General features: G+C 49.2%; 10 non-coding genes and 2 pseudogenes across 10 annotated transcripts; 9 read left to right on the top strand and 3 right to left on the bottom strand.

Annotated features, from left to right (window-relative positions):
• Window positions 1-171: 171 nt before the first annotated feature.
• On the top strand, window positions 172-335 carry LOC138001669 (U1 spliceosomal RNA). Its single transcript, XR_011123329.1, has one exon. It is a non-coding gene; the product is annotated as a U1 spliceosomal RNA (small nuclear RNA).
• A 1049-nt stretch (window positions 336-1384) lies between these two features.
• LOC138001651 (5S ribosomal RNA) lies at window positions 1385-1503 on the bottom strand. The gene has a single exon (XR_011123312.1). It is a non-coding gene; the product is annotated as a 5S ribosomal RNA (ribosomal RNA).
• Window positions 1504-1801: 298 nt separating this feature from the next.
• LOC138001582 (U2 spliceosomal RNA) lies at window positions 1802-1992 on the top strand. The gene has a single exon (XR_011123264.1). It is a non-coding gene; the product is annotated as a U2 spliceosomal RNA (small nuclear RNA).
• Window positions 1993-2177: 185 nt separating this feature from the next.
• On the top strand, window positions 2178-2340 carry LOC138001554 (U1 spliceosomal RNA). The gene has a single exon (XR_011123239.1). It is a non-coding gene; the product is annotated as a U1 spliceosomal RNA (small nuclear RNA).
• A 1048-nt stretch (window positions 2341-3388) lies between these two features.
• Window positions 3389-3509, bottom strand: LOC138001656 (5S ribosomal RNA). The gene has a single exon (XR_011123317.1). It is a non-coding gene; the product is annotated as a 5S ribosomal RNA (ribosomal RNA).
• A 5632-nt stretch (window positions 3510-9141) lies between these two features.
• On the top strand, window positions 9142-9328 carry LOC138001605 (U2 spliceosomal RNA). The gene has a single exon (XR_011123283.1). It is a non-coding gene; the product is annotated as a U2 spliceosomal RNA (small nuclear RNA).
• Window positions 9329-10917: 1589 nt separating this feature from the next.
• On the top strand, window positions 10918-11083 carry LOC138001624 (U2 spliceosomal RNA; annotated as a pseudogene).
• A 184-nt stretch (window positions 11084-11267) lies between these two features.
• LOC138001667 (U1 spliceosomal RNA) lies at window positions 11268-11431 on the top strand. The gene has a single exon (XR_011123327.1). It is a non-coding gene; the product is annotated as a U1 spliceosomal RNA (small nuclear RNA).
• Window positions 11432-12481: 1050 nt separating this feature from the next.
• Window positions 12482-12600, bottom strand: LOC138001639 (5S ribosomal RNA). The gene has a single exon (XR_011123301.1). It is a non-coding gene; the product is annotated as a 5S ribosomal RNA (ribosomal RNA).
• Window positions 12601-12897: 297 nt separating this feature from the next.
• LOC138001592 (U2 spliceosomal RNA) lies at window positions 12898-13087 on the top strand. Its single transcript, XR_011123274.1, has one exon. It is a non-coding gene; the product is annotated as a U2 spliceosomal RNA (small nuclear RNA).
• Window positions 13088-14300: 1213 nt separating this feature from the next.
• Window positions 14301-14476, top strand: LOC138001623 (U2 spliceosomal RNA; annotated as a pseudogene).
• A 183-nt stretch (window positions 14477-14659) lies between these two features.
• On the top strand, window positions 14660-14823 carry LOC138001567 (U1 spliceosomal RNA). The gene has a single exon (XR_011123252.1). It is a non-coding gene; the product is annotated as a U1 spliceosomal RNA (small nuclear RNA).
• Window positions 14824-15766: the final 943 nt, after the last annotated feature.

The following is a 15766-nucleotide window of genomic DNA, read 5'->3' as shown; positions in this document are numbered from 1 at the left end:
TAAACAATTGAAAGTGAAACAACAGACTGACCAGCTTCCACCTTCTCTTGTCTTCCCTAGGAAGGAGGGAGTCACCGGCCTGCCTTACCGGTTCTGGGACGACAAGAAGCCACCACAAGCTATGTGCAGAGCAGTTGCGTTTTGCGGTCCATGGGAAGGCTGAAAAAGTTCATACTTACCTGACGCGGGAGGCACTGTGATCAGGGAGGCAGTCCTCTCAAGGTGAGGCTCTTTCATTGCACTTCGATTGGGTTGACCCTTGCGATTACCCCAAATGTGGGTAACTCGAGCGTATAATTTCTGGTAGTGGGGACCTGCGTTCGCGCTAGTCCCCGCACCCACCTCGTCGGGAAAGGAATGGCACTAATGCGATGGTTTGTTGGTGTGATTTCAGTCAGTCAGGCAAGCATGGAAAGATGCCCTGTCCTGTCGTTTACTGACGGGACGGGACTGAACGGAACGGAGTAACCAAGGACAAGGTGAGTTTGCCGTGAATTGAAATCTCGTTGAATGTTTGAGTTATTTGGTGGGTGCAGTGCGGAGCGGAACCTCACTTCATTTCTTGCATTCTTCGTTGCTGCAGAGAAATCATCGAGGATAGATCGATCGACGAGTGAAACAAGAAAGTACCGGAGGGCAGATGGAGCACTTATCCTCTTGCATCGTTTGCAAAACGTAAGTAGATGTATGTTTGCAATGTTCGATCGCCTATCTGTAAGCGTGATAGATTTCTTATGCCTCCCTTGTACTATGTTGCCTTCTGGCGATCCGGCGTGCATTGAGTAACATGAGAAGTGGCCAGGGCAGTTGGCGTTACATTTCTGTGGCCAACACGCACGTTGTCGTTTCTCTGTGTTATGAATTAATTGAATTGTTATCGCGAAAGTAAATGTATTATACTCAGGAAGGATAGTGACTTATTTTCTGAATAATGTTGTTCACCCTTTGAACAAATGGGGCCTGAATACTGTCCGTGTTGAGCAGAGAACAGTGAAAATGTCAACTCCACCAAGTCACGTTTTCGCTAGATCAATTTTATAATTTTCTAGCCGTCGTTGTATGCACATGTTCCCCACTAACTAGTTTGTCTTTTCATCCAATGCATAACAGTGCGTCAATTTCACACTTGCCGTGTCCTGTTCTTTGCTCAGACAAAAAGATAGCTTTGATGTCATAAACGTTGGTTTGATAAGATCTCGCGCGCACGCGCTCCCTCGGGAATATAAGTTCGCCTTTCCCGTGTGAACTATTTTGTTTTTGTTGCATTTCTCATTTTTGACATTTGCTTGACATGTTGTGTTTTAAAAAAGCTGTATTGGAACTTTCTTTGGTGGGGGGAACTGAGATTCTTTGAGATGATGAAGTGGATAGAACGAAAAAGGGAAGCCTACAACACGGGGTATTCCCAGGCGGTCTCCCATCCAAGTACTAACCCCGCCCGACAGGGCTTAACTTCGGTGATCGGACGAGAACCGGTGTTTTCCCTGTGGTATGGTCGTAGACAAGTCATTTGCCGTGAAAATTTACTCTTTTATAAGAGGAAAGTGAAAAAGAGGTCGGAGGAAACACCATGTGGATTTGTCCTCTTGCCGTCAACGCAAATGCCATGCAGTCCTGGTGGCTGTGGCTGCCTGCCGTCCGTCCGTCCATCCACTGTACAAGTAGACAATCGTTGTGTGCGCCGGCCTCGTTTTCAGGTTGGCTTTGTAGATTCCCTACTTGGGACGGATGACAATCAGACCACCATATCTCGCGACCAGGAGACTAGCAGCACTCCGTCTGCTGCGAGCATGTTATGGCATCCGCTTCTCGGCCTTTTGGCTAAGATCAAGTGTAGTATCTGTTCTTATCAGCTTAATATCTGATACGCTGCTCATCGAGCAGCTCATATATTAAACTGATTTTGGAACTGGGCCGTGGAAAAGAGGCTTGCCTCGTCCCGGCCACGGGTTTGCTCGGTATAGCACTACCTCCGAGTGTGGCCCACTTCCCTCCGGGGAAGAAATAAAACAATTGAAAGTGAAACAACAGACTGACCAGCTTCCACCTTCTCTTGTCTTCCCTAGGAAGGAGGGAGTCACCGGCCTGCCTTACCGGTTCTGGGACGACAAGAAGCCACCACAAGCTATGTGCAGAGCAGTTGCGTTTTGCGGTCCATGGGAAGGCTGAAAAAGTTCATACTTACCTGACGCGGAGGCACTGTGATCAGGGAGGCAGTCCTCTCAAGGTGAGGCTCTTTCATTGCACTTCGATTGGGTTGACCCTTGCGATTACCCCAAATGTGGGTAACTCGAGCGTATAATTTCTGGTAGTGGGGACCTGCGTTCGCGCTAGTCCCCGCACCCACCTCGTCGGGAAAGGAATGGCACTAATGCGATGGTTTGTTGGTGTGATTTCAGTCAGTCAGGCAAGCATGGAAAGATGCCCTGTCCTGTCGTTTACTGACGGGACGGGACTGAACGGAACGGAGTAACCAAGGACAAGGTGAGTTTGCCGTGAATTGAAATCTCGTTGAATGTTTGAGTTATTTGGTGGGTGCAGTGCGGAGCGGAACCTCACTTCATTTCTTGCATTCTTCGTTGCTGCAGAGAAATCATCGAGGATAGATCGATCGACGAGTGAAACAAGAAAGTACCGGAGGGCAGATGGAGCACTTATCCTCTTGCATCGTTTGCAAAACGTAAGTAGATGTATGTTTGCAATGTTCGATCGCCTATCTGTAAGCGTGATAGATTTCTTATGCCTCCCTTGTACTATGTGCCTTCTGGCGATCCGGCGTGCATTGAGTAACATGAGAAGTGGCCAGGGCAGTTGGCGTTACATTTCTGTGGCCAACACGCACGTTGTCGTTTCTCTGTGTTATGAATTAATTGAATTGTTATCGCGAAAGTAAATGTATTATACTCAGGAAGGATAGTGACTTATTTTCTGAATAATGTTGTTCACCCTTTGAACAATGGGGCCTGAATACTGTCCGTGTTGAGCAGAGAACAGTGAAAATGTCAACTCCACCAAGTCACGTTTTCGCTAGATCAATTTTATAATTTTCTAGCCGTCGTTGTATGCACATGTTCCCCACTAACTAGTTTGTCTTTTCATCCAATGCATAACAGTGCGTCAATTCACACACTTGCCGTGTCCTGTTCTTTGCTCAGACAAAAGATAGCTTTGATGTCATAAACGTTGGTTTGATAAGATCTCGCGCGCACGCGCTCCCTCGGGAATATAAGTTCGCCTTTCCCGTGTGAACTATTTTGTTTTTGTTGCATTTCTCATTTTTGACATTTGCTTGACATGTTGTGTTTTTAAAAAAAGCTGTATTGGAACTTTCTTTGGTGGGGGGAACTGAGATTCTTTGAGATGATGAAGTGGATAGAACGAAAAAGGGAAGCCACAACACGGGGTATTCCCAGGCGGTCTCCCATCCAACAGTACTAACCCCGCCCGACAGGGCTTAACTTCGGTGATCGGACGAGAACCGGTGTTTTCCCTGTGGTATGGTCGTAGACAAGTCATTTGCCGTGAAAATTTACTCTTTTATAAGAGGAAAGTGAAAAAGAGGTCGGAGGAAACACCATGTGGATTTTGTCCTCTTGCCGTCAACGCAAATGCCATGCAGTCCTGGTGGCTGTGGCTGCCTGCCGTCCGTCCGTCCATCCACTGTACAAGTAGACAATCGTTGTGTGCGCCGGCCTCGTTTTCAGGTTGGCTTTGTAGATTCCCTACTTGGGACGGATGACAATCAGACCACCATATCTCGCGACCAGGAGACTAGCAGCACTCCGTCTGCTGCGAGCATGTTATGGCATCGCTGTGCTCGGCCTTTTGGCTAAGTGTACCAATTGGCCTTAGTGGGAGCTACACTTCGTGGACCTCTTCGTCTGCGCCCGCCAACACTTATGGAAGAAGACACAACCGCCGCTGTTCTTGCTGTCCCTGAAGATGCTAGCACTGCTGAGGTTATCCCCCCCACAATTGTGAGTATGGATGCTGCTGACGCGGATATGAATGCTGATGCTGATGCTGATGCTGGCGCTGATGCCAATGCCACTGATGAAGTTCCTGAAGTTCCTGATGGTGAAGAAGCCTTCACGCCCGAGCTCTTCTCGCCATTGGAGTCTGAAGTTGTTGTCCCACAAGCGCTGGCAACATGGCTAAAAGTGGTGTACGTTTCTGTGCTTCTCCTCGTGAGATTTGGTCCCACTCGCCAGACAATCGTGGAGTGGCTCTTAAGAAGGGATTCTCCGTGTTTTTTAAGTTGGACTCTCCTTCCAACAGCCAAAAGATCTTGTGCAGTTTTTTGATGAAGCTGGCGTTGATATCGACTCCATTGTGTCCATCCAGTATTGCGCTTCTAACAAAAATTGGGTCGTCACCTTTAGATCAGTTGCGGCAAAAGAAGCTGCGCTCCGTATCCCCCACCTCGATATCGAGGGGTCACGTGTTCTTATCGGTGATAGGCAGAATGCTGTAACCTTGGTGAAGCTTTACGAAGCTCCGGTGGAGCTCCCGGACTCTGTTTTGATTGGCCGTTTATCCACCTATGGCACTGTTCTTTCTTTTCGTAGGGATCGTTCCGGCGATAGCCTGTTCAATGGGAACCGCACTGCCCGGATGCGTCTCAGTAAACCCATCCCTTCCTCTGTTCGAGTAGTGGGGCGAATTTGTTCGGATCTGGTACCCTGGGCAGCCACAGACCTGCAGGCGCTGCGGGGCCCTTGGGCACTTCGCCGCCGTCTGTCGGTCTGTGCGCTGCGCCACTGCGAAGAACCTGGCCACTCGTCAAGATCCTGTCCGTGTGACCCTATGTGCTCCATTTGTATGAAGCCTGATCATTTAGCAGCTGCGTGCCCGTTCCTTATCCACAGTGCTGATGTAGACCCGTCATCTTCTGGTCCTCGTGCGCGTCCTCGTGAGTCTTCCGAGCCCTCTTCCTATGCTGCTGTTGCCTCTCGTCCGCCTGCTCCAGCTCCGGTTCCTGCTGCTCAGCCTCCTCCAGTCAGTAAACCTCCCCAGGTGCAGAGACGCCCCCTAGCTCCGAGCCCCTGTCCCCCCCCGATGCGGCTCATAAGGAATCTAGTGATGCAAGTGATGAATCTAGTAGTGAGGAGTCTGGTTCTGAGTCTGTTTCTGGGTCCTCTCCTCAACAAGGAAAAGGCTGGGATGATCAAGTTGAACGTGAATCTAAAGGATCTGGTAGGACAAGTAGTCATGTTGGCCGCCGTGATCGGGAGCGAGAGCGCGGAGCGGGAGCGGGAGCGGGAGCGGGAGCGGGAGCGGGAGCGGGAACGGGAACGGGAACGGGAACGGGACCGTGACCGTGACCGTGACCGTGACCGTGACCGTGACCGTGAACGTGAACGTGAACGTGAACGTGATCGTGACCGTGATCGTGAGTACCGTCGCGGGGGCGTGGCCGTTCCCGCAGCCACGACCGTCATCGATCTAGAACTCGATTGCGCGGGGATCATACTTACAGCGAGTCTGAAGGGTGGACCACGGTTGGTAAACGCCACCATTAGTACCAATGCTAAAGCTCCTTTCTCTGAACGTCCGTGGGCTTGTATCACCCACTAAGAGTGACCTGATCCTAAACGAATTATCTCGCCTAAGTTGCGATTTGATCTTATTACAGGAGACTCATGTTTCAAACAAACGTCAAGCTGATGCTTTTTCTCGTAAATGGCCCGGTAAATGTTTTTGGTCCTTCGGGACGGGCAGGTCGGCTGGTGTAGCCCTGCTCACCCCTCCGAATTTTCCAGGAACCATCTCTCGCTTTATTTTTGATTCAGATGGTAGAGTCTTAAGTGCATTGGTACTTTTTGGGGCAGCAGCGGATTAATGTCATTAATATTTACGCTCCAAACACCGTTACCCGACGCAAGCACTTTTTTCAAAATCTGCATTCCTTTTTTCTATCCCCTATTCGGATAGTGGCCGGTGATTTTAATTGTATCGATAATCCTCTCGACCGTCTTGTCCTAGTTGATGATTCTCTTCCTGATAAGTCAGTCCTTAAATCCTTCATTTCAGACTGTTCTCTTGTTGATATTTGGCGCAGACGGAAACCCTCGTGGGTTTCCTTCACTTGGGCCAATACCGGCTATTCTCAAGCTTCGCGCCTCGATCGCTTTTTGATTTCTCGTTCCCTTGTTCCGCACGTTCGAACCTCCGATGTAATGCCGTGTGTTTTTTCGGACCACGATTTTGTTCGTCTATTTTTGTCTCTCGACAATTTTTCTTGTCCCCGTAGCGGTGTTTGGCGGTTTAATACAAGTTTCTTGTCCGATGAGTCTTTTAAGAGCAAAAATGTCTGCGTTTATTGCTTCCTTTAAGGAGCGTGTCTCCGACTTCGATTTCCCTTGGTGCTTGGTGGGAGGCTTTAAAACTTGGCATTCGTAGGTTTTGTATCGAGTTTTGCGTTAATAACAAAGGCAGATTAATAGTGAACGCAGTTCTTTGACCAAGCGCTTGATCCACGCAAAGAACTCTCTGGCCTCTGGTGGCTCCCAGGCCGCTTCTGAGGTCAGGGATCTTGAAAGCGCCCTCTCTTCCTGGTTTCCCAGGAAGCGGAGAGGCGCAAAAATTCGTTCACGTGCCAAGTGGGGTTGAAGAAGGAGAACGGCCGACTAGATTTTTTTTCCGCCTCGAGAAAAAACGTGCTGAAAAGAATTCCATGGACTGCCTTCTGGATGCCAATGGCGTCGAGAAGACGTCCCAACACGATTTGGAATTAGTCCTTGTAGATTTCTATAAGTCATTGTTTGCCAAGGATACCTTGGATCTTTCTGTTCAAATGGATTTAATTAATGACCTAGACCTTTCTCTGTCGAATGCTGAACGAGAGAGCTGTGAGGGGAGTTGACAAAAGACGAGCTTTTTTTCAGCTGTTAGCGGTCTTCAAACCGGCAAGTCCCCAGGGTCTGATGGTCTCCCAACCGATTTTATGTTGCTTTCTGGGGGGATCTTGGTGATGCCCTTGCTCGTGTTTTGAATGAGGGCTTTCATCGGGTTCCCTCATTGACTCTCAGCGAGAGGGCCTCTTGCGTCTGATACACAAGAAAGACGATAAGCGCATGCCGAAAAACTGGCGCCCCATCTCTTTGCTAAATACCGATTATAAAATCGCTTCTAAGGCTATTACCGAGCGTCTCAAGCCTGTAATGTGTTCTATTGTTCATCGCGATCAGTCGTGCTCTGTAGTTGGGAGATCTATCTTCTCTAATCTCCTTCTGATTCGTGACACCCTCGACATGATTAGTAAAACTAACGAATCTGGAAATACTTGTGACCTTAGACCAAGAAAAGGCCTTTTGACCGTTGTCGACCACGCCTTTCTCATGCGCGTTTTGTCTAAGTTCGGTTTTGGTCCCTTTTTTGTCAATGGGTGAGTCTCTTTTATAACAATGTCTTTTCGCGCATTATTTGTAACGGGTCTCTTTCCGCCCCTGTTTTTTTGGGGAAGGGGTGTTAGGCAGGGTTGTCCCCCTCTCCCCCCTTTTATACGTGCTGGTTTCTGAAATCCTGTCTACCCAAAATTCGAAAAATGTCCGGACATTGTTGGCTTTCTCCTCCCTGGTGCGGCTGGCTTACAATTTAAGATTTCTCAGTACGCTGACGATGCAACTTGCTTTTTGAAATCGGAAAGTTCCCTATGTCACCTTTTGCGAGTGGTTCGCAGGTTTGAAATAGCTTCGGGAGCAAAACTTAACACGACTAAGACCGAGGTGGAGGGTGAACGGTGCCTCCCCCCTTTGGTTTAAAGTGGGTCTCTAAAATTAGGATATTGGGTGTTTTCTTTTCTAACGGTCTGGTTTCTGTCGAGTCAGACAACTGGAAAACCTAAGCTAGATAAGCTCGAAAATGTTATCAATTTGTGGAGACAAAGGGAACTTTCTTTTGTTGGCCGCACAATGATTATTAATGCCTCGGGGCGAGTAGGTTTTGGCACGTTGCCAAAATCCTCGCACCTCCGCGATGGGTGTGTGACCGCTACAAACGTCTTGTTTGGCCTTTCATTGGAAAGGCAAAATGGAGAACGTGAGTCGACAGCGCTGCTGTGCTCCTTTGTCTTCTGGCGGCCTTGGTGTCGTCGACTTTCAGACCAAGTGTGCCAGCCTGCGTCTGTCCTGTTTTTTAAGTCTTCGAGATGACTTCGGTTCTGATAAATGGCATTTTTTGGCCCGCTTCTTTCTTGGGAATTGTCTTTTTAAGTTTGATCCTTGCTTCTCTTTCGCGAGCAATTCCGTCCCTTCTTCTTCGGATCCCTCCCTGTGTTACCGTCAGTGTCTTGCTTTGTTTCACTCTCTGTTTGAGCGTCATGGGTCTGTGCCTGATGATTTATCTTGTAAGAACATTTATTCCTTGTTGTCTGTATTTCCGTCCCCTGCTCCAACATGCGCTAGTTTTTGGGGAGCCGTTGTTGGCCGCCCCATAATCCGGTGGGTGTCCGTGTGGCGAAAGTCTCGTCTTAAGTTTATCGAGAATTATAAAGTGATGTTTTCTGGCTCCTCTTACATAATGCAGTTCGGGTGCGATATAACCTCAAGTTTGGGGTTATATTGCCTCCGACCGTTGTGCTGTTTGTTCTCGTATTGAATCCCCTTGTCATTGTTTTGTTGCATGTCGTAGGGTCGTTCATGTCTGGAATTCTTTACGCCCTTTCTCTCTCGTCTCCTTGGTTCTCCCCTTGTGCTGTCCTTTTCTTCTGTTTTGTTTCCCTTGTCCCCTATTTCGTCGTCCCCGGGGTACCGTCTGTCTAGTTATCTCATTGCGACTATCGTTTACTTCGTTTGGCTGGCGCGAACCTTGCGACTTTTCGAAACAGCTCTCTTGGCTCACGTTCTATTATTAACATGATTATTAAAGATATTAAGTTGCGTATCTTAGGCGAACCTGTCTCTAGAGTTAAAGATTTTTGGTCGACGGTAGTGTAATCTGTTCTGTTGATTGTAACGGTCGTCCTATTTTTCACTTTTAGTTCTTTTTGTTCATTAGATAGTTCAGGTAGGCAATTGCACCTTGCACCTTGCTTTGAGATGGACTCTGTTTACCTTTTTGCACCGACGCACTGTAATTATTAGCTGCTCCAGTACCTTCTTGTAATCAGGTCTTTTTACCTGGGCCCTTAGGCCCTTGTAAATAAAATTTTATCAAAAGAAAAAAAAAAAAAATCTGTTCTTATCAGCTTAATATCTGATACGCTGCTCATCGAGCAGCTCATATATTAAACTGATTTTTTGGAACTGGGCCGTGGAAAAGAGGCTTGCCTCGTCCCGGCCACGGGTTGCCTCGGTATAGCACTACCTCCGAGTGTGGCCCACTTCCTCCGGGGAAGAAAATAAACAATGAAAGTGAAACACAACAGACTGACCAGCTTCCACCTTCTCTTGTCTTCCCTAGGAAGGAGGGAGTCATCCGGCCTGCCTTACCGGTTCTGGGACGACAAGAAGCCACCACAAGCTATGTGCAGAGCAGTTGCGTTTTGCGGTCCATGGGAAGGCTGAAAAAAGTTCATACTTACCTGACGCTCTTCATTGGGTTGTTGACGCCAGCTAGTATCACTGCCATTGTGAGCTCGTGAGGGCTCGGCAGCCGGTTTGTGAGTGCTCATAGTGTTTTCACTTGTGTGCTTGCATTCTATTCCTTCACTTGCGGTGCTATCTTTAATAGCTCTTCGGGGCTAGATAGCTTCTCTAACGCTTGTGGTGCTTCTGGGTCCGCTTCAAAGTTGAGTTTCGGCTCTCCTGCGATTGGCCCAGGATGCCTACCTCCAGTACGATCCAGTGCCCGAAAAGCCTGATGGCTTTTTTTCCGGCTGAAGTTTTCCGTTCCGTGGGCTCGTCCCAAGTCCTCCCCCGCCTCTTGGAGAGCGTGGAGAGAGATCAGTTGTCCTCCGTCCAGTTCCTCCGAAATGGAGCAGTTCGTCTCTCCTTCAAGGAGATCCAGTCTTGTCAGTCCACCATAGAACGTGGAATACGTTTTGGCGACTACCAGCTTCGTCTTACCAGTGCCGACACCTCGTCCCGTCTGGTGTATCTCCGGGATTGTCCGTTTGAGGTCCCAGACGATGCCGTCCGTGCGTTCTTCTCCTCCTTTGGGCAGGGTTCATTCTGTCCAGAGGAGTGAGCACCATGGTTTTCCCCGGCCTGAGCGATGGCAACCGCCTTGTCAAGATGTCTATGTCTAAAGGACGTTCCCGGTGATGTACGTGTAGCTGGCTTCGATTGCCGTGTTTGGTATCGTGGTCAGCCCCCCCTACTGTGCCATCTGTAGGAAGATCGGTTCAACGAAGTCGTGCTTGCCCGCTCAGTGGACGATGTCGGCGCTGTGGCCAGTCTGGTCACATGGCCCGTGAATGTAGGAACGCCTGGGGGCAGCCTGCACCTCAACGGCCTCCGGAGTTCTTCCGGCGTCTTCTCGTAAAGAGGAGCAGGCTGGGGTTCCGGCCCCTGATTGCCAGTCCCCCTGGCACAGAGGCTGTGGAGGATCCGGACGTAAGCCGGATGCTGTCGTAGACGATGCTATGGAGGAGGTTCGGCCTCCTCTCCTGCCGAGTCCGGTGGGCGCAGGTGCAAACCTGTTGCCCTCCGACGATGACGCATCTAGGGTCGTAATCCTCCCTTTGGAGTTTACTCCAGGTGAGGATTCGGAGTCGGATGTTCTCGTTAAAGAGTCTTCTGGCTCCCCCCGGCAGCGCAAGCCTAAGCGGAGGCGGAAGCGTAACCTCCCAAAGATCGGTACTCCTTCCTTCAGCTGGCGCATCCTCGGATGACAGATCAGCCGTTTGGATATGGATACCGACCGTCGCGAACACCGTACCGCCAAGTTCTCCATGAGTACCTATGAGGAAGTCTGGTGCGATGTTGCCACTTGGGAGATCATTCGTGGGAATGCTCATTCCAACAGTCTCGATGAACCGCTTGCCTGGTTTGTCGAGGAGTTCCGCTCCTCCGGCCGCTGCTCATCGAGCAGCTCATATATTAAACTGATTTTTGGAACTGGGCCGTGGAAAAGAGGCTTGCCTCGTCCCGGCCACGGGTTGCCTCGGTATAGCACTACCTCCGAGTGTGGCCCACTTCCCTCCGGGGAAGAAATAAACAATTGAAAGTGAAACAACAGACTGACCAGCTTCCACCTTCTCTTGTCTTCCCTAGGAAGGAGGGAGTCACCGGCCTGCCTTACCGGTTCTGGGACGACAAGAAGCCACCACAAGCTATGTGCAGAGCAGTTGCGTTTTGCGGTCCATGGGAAGGCTGAAAAAGTTCATACTTACCTGACGCGGGAGGCACTGTGATCAGGGAGGCAGTCCTCTCAAGGTGAGGCTCTTTCATTGCACTTCGATTGGGTTGACCCTTGCGATTACCCCAAATGTGGGTAACTCGAGCGTATAATTTCTGGTAGTGGGGACCTGCGTTCGCGCTAGTCCCCGCACCCACCTCGTCGGGAAAGGAATGGCACTAATGCGATGGTTTGTTGGTGTGATTTCAGTCAGTCAGGCAAGCATGGAAAGATGCCCTGTCCTGTCGTTTACTGACGGGACGGGACTGAACGGAACGGAGTAACCAAGGACAAGGTGAGTTTGCCGTGAATTGAAATCTCGTTGAATGTTTGAGTTATTTGGTGGGTGCAGTGCGGAGCGGAACCTCACTTCATTTCTTGCATTCTTCGTTGCTGCAGAGAAATCATCGAGGATAGATCGATCGACGAGTGAAACAAGAAAGTACCGGAGGGCAGATGGAGCACTTATCCTCTTGCATCGTTTGCAAAACGTAAGTAGATGTATGTTTGCAATGTTCGATCGCCTATCTGTAAGCGTGATAGATTTCTTATGCCTCCCTTGTACTATGTTGCCTTCTGGCGATCCGGCGTGCATTGAGTAACATGAGAAGTGGCCAGGGCAGTTGGCGTTACATTTCTGTGGCCAACACGCACGTTGTCGTTTCTCTGTGTTATGAATTAATTGAATTGTTATCGCGAAAGTAAATGTATTATACTCAGGAAGGATAGTGACTTATTTTCTGAATAATGTTGTTCACCCTTTGAACAAATGGGGCCTGAATACTGTCCGTGTTGAGCAGAGAACAGTGAAAATGTCAACTCCACCAAGTCACGTTTTCGCTAGATCAATTTTATAATTTTCTAGCCGTCGTTGTATGCACATGTTCCCCACTAACTAGTTTGTCTTTTCATCCAATGCATAACAGTGCGTCAATTTCACACTTGCCGTGTCCTGTTCTTTGCTCAGACAAAAAGATAGCTTTGATGTCATAAACGTTGGTTTGATAAGATCTCGCGCGCACGCGCTCCCTCGGGAATATAAGTTCGCCTTTCCCGTGTGAACTATTTTGTTTTTGTTGCATTTCTCATTTTTGACATTTGCTTGACATGTTGTGTTTTAAAAAAAGCTGTATTGGAACTTTCTTTGGTGGGGGGAACTGAGATTCTTTGAGATGATGAAGTGGATAGAACGAAAAAGGGAAGCCTACAACACGGGGTATTCCCAGGCGGTCTCCCATCCAAGTACTAACCCCGCCCGACAGGGCTTAACTTCGGTGATCGGACGAGAACCGGTGTTTTCCCTGTGGTATGGTCGTAGACAAGTCATTTGCCGTGAAAATTTACTCTTTTATAAGAGGAAAGTGAAAAAGAGGTCGGAGGAAACACCATGTGGATTTGTCCTCTTGCCGTCAACGCAAATGCCATGCAGTCCTGGTGGCTGTGGCTGCCTGCCGTCCGTCCGTCCATCCACTGTACAAGTAGACAATCGTTGTGTGCGCCGGCCTCGTTTTCAGGTTGGCTTTGTAGATTCCCTACTTGGGACGGATGACAATCAGACCACCATATCTCGCGACCAGGAGACTAGCAGCACTCCGTCTGCTGCGAGCATGTTATGGCATCGCTTCTCGGCCTTTTGGCTAAGATCAAGTGTAGTATCTGTTCTTATCAGCTTAATATCTGATACGCTGCCATCGAGCAGCTCATATATTAAACTGATTTTTGGAACTGGGCCGTGGAAAAGAGGCTTGCCTCGTCCGGCCACGGGTTGCCTCGGTATAGCACTACCTCCGAGTGTGGCCCACTTCCCTCCGGGAAGAAATAAAAACAATTTTGAAAGTGAAACAACAGACTGACCAGCTTCCACCTTCTCTTGTCTTCCCTAGGAAGGAGGGAGTCACCGGCCTGCCTTAACCGGTTCTGGGACGACAAGAAGCCACCACAAGCTATGTTGCAGAGCAGTTGCGTTTTTGCGGTCCATGGGAAGGCTGAAAAAGTTCATACTTACCTGACGCTTTTCATTGAGTTGTTAACGTCGGTAAGGTGTCTCTGCCGTTTAAAAGCTCTTGCGGGCTTGGCCTTTGTTTTTTCAGTCGTTCCAGCTGTTCCTGTGGTGGTGTCTACAGTCCAGTACTTTGTGGTATGGCGTTCCCGCGGAGTGTTGTTTTCACTTCCCTCCTGAGGTTCACCAGTCCAACAGTTCCTCTCAGATCCTCCCACAGTTGCTGCTGTGCCTCGGTCCTGATAAAGTGTCTGCCATCCAGTTCTCTTCGCAAACAGTAAAGTCCGCGTCACTCTCCCGACTGTCAAGTACAGAGACAAGATTCTTCAGAATCATCCGATTACGTTCCGTGGTGTTCCTGTCCCTGTTACTGCTTGTAATGTCCGTATCCATTCCGTGTTTGTCCGTGATCTGCCGTTCGAGATTCCCGATGTTGATGTTCAGTCTGCGTTTAAGTCCTTTGGTGTAGTTCATTCCATCCGTCCTTGCTTTTTTCGCGATTTTCCGTCTGTGGCCAATGGTACCCGTGTCCTCCTTATGTCTTTCAAGAGTCAGTTCAGTCCATCCCGTCTTCTTTGTCTGTGTCCAACTTTCCTGTCCGTGTGTGGACATGCTGGTCAACCTGTCATCTGTTCCATCTGTCATGAATCTGGTCACCTGCCAGGCAGGCTGCCCTTTCTCGGGTCGGTGCCTGCGATGTAAGTGAGCCAGGTCACAGGGCCCGGGATTGTAAGCAGGCCTGGGGTTCTTCTGCTGCTCCCGTCAACGTCTCCAGTATCATCGTTCTCGTTCAGTGCCCCTGTCTCGCTTCCGTCTGCAACCTGTTGCTCCTGTTGCCGAATCGTCTGCTCCTGTTTCGTCCCGCCTGACTCCGTCCCTGTTTTCGTCTCTCCACAAGCGTCCGTTCCTGATTCCGTGCCTGCTTCGTCTCCCTTGCCACCGGAGATGGAGGAGGGTGAATTCTGCCATTGAGCCCCCTCCGCCCCCGGTGTCCCGTCCTGTAAGTGATCGTCAGCTGGTTCTAACTCCAAGTGTTCTGTCAAATGTCAAACCTGGTTCCAGTTACAAGGACGCTGCTCATCGAGCAGCTCATATATTAAACTGATTTTTGGAACTGGGCCGTGGAAAAGAGGCTTGCCTCGTCCCGGCCACGGGTTGCCTCGGTATAGCACTACCTCCGAGTGTGGCCCACTTCCCTCCGGGGAAGAAATAACAATTGAAAGTGAAACACAGACTGACCAGCTTCCACCTTCTCTTGTCTTCCCTAGGAAGGAGGGAGTCACCGGCCTGCCTTACCGGTTTCTGGGACGACAAGAATCCACCACAATCTATGTGCAGAGCAGTTGCGTTTTGCGGTACATGGGAAGGCTGAAAAAGTTCATACTTAACTGACGCGGGAGGCACTGTGATCAGGGTGGCAGTCCTATCAATGTGAGGCTCTTTCATTGCACTTCGATTGGGTTGACCCTTGCGATTACCCCAAATGTGGGTAACTCGGAGCGTATAATTCTGGTAGTGGGGACCTGCGTTCGCGCTCGTCCCCGCACCCACCTCGTCGGGAAAGGAATGGCACTAATGCGATGGTTGTTGGTTGTGATTTCAGTCAGAGGCAAGCATGGAAAGATGCCCTGTCCTGTCGTTTACTGAAGGACGGGACTGAACGGAACGGAGTAACCAAGGACAAGGTGAGTTTGTCGTGAATTGAATTCTCGTTGAATGTTTGAGTTATTTGGTGGGTGCAGTGCGGAGCGGAACCTCACTTCATTTCTTGCATTCTTCGTTGCTGCAGAGAAATCATCGAGGATAGATCGATCGACGAGTGAAACAAGAAAGTACCGGAGGGCAGATGGAGCACTTATCCTCTTGCATCGTTTGCAAACGTAAGTAGATGTATGTTTGCAAGGTTCGCTCGCCTATCTGTAAGCGTGATAGATTTCTTATGCCTCCCTTGTACTATGTGCCTTCTGGCGATCCGGCGTGCATTGAGTAACATGAGAAGTGGCCAGGGCAGTTGGCGTTACATTTCTGTGGCCAACACGCACGTTGTCGTTTCTCTGTGTTATGAATTAATTGAATTGTTATCGCGAAAAGTAAATGATATACTCAGGAAGGATAGTGACTTAATTTTTCTGAATAATGTTGTGTCACACCTTTGAACAAATGGGGGCTGGAATACGTGTCCCGGTGTTGAGCAGAGACACAGTGATAAATGTCACTCCACCAAGCTCACGTTTTTCGCTAGATCAATTTTATAATTTTCTAGCCGTCCGTTGTATGCACCTGTTTCCCCACTAACTAGTGTTGTCTTTTTCCATCCAATTCATAAACAGTGCGTCAATTTCACACTTTGCCGTGTCCTGTTCTTTGCTCCAGACAAAAGATTCTTTGATGTCATAAACGTTTGGTTGATAAGATCTCGCGCGCACGCGCTCCCTCGTGAATATAAGTTCGCCTTTTCCCGTGTGAACTATTTTGTTTTTGTGCATT

The sequence above is a fragment of the Montipora foliosa genome, chromosome 4, assembly GCF_036669935.1.
Source record: "Montipora foliosa isolate CH-2021 chromosome 4, ASM3666993v2, whole genome shotgun sequence".
Classification (NCBI taxonomy): domain Eukaryota; kingdom Metazoa; phylum Cnidaria; class Anthozoa; order Scleractinia; family Acroporidae; genus Montipora; species Montipora foliosa.
Note: the sequence above shows the minus strand (reverse complement) of the source record. Positions and strands in the feature narration are given on the sequence as shown.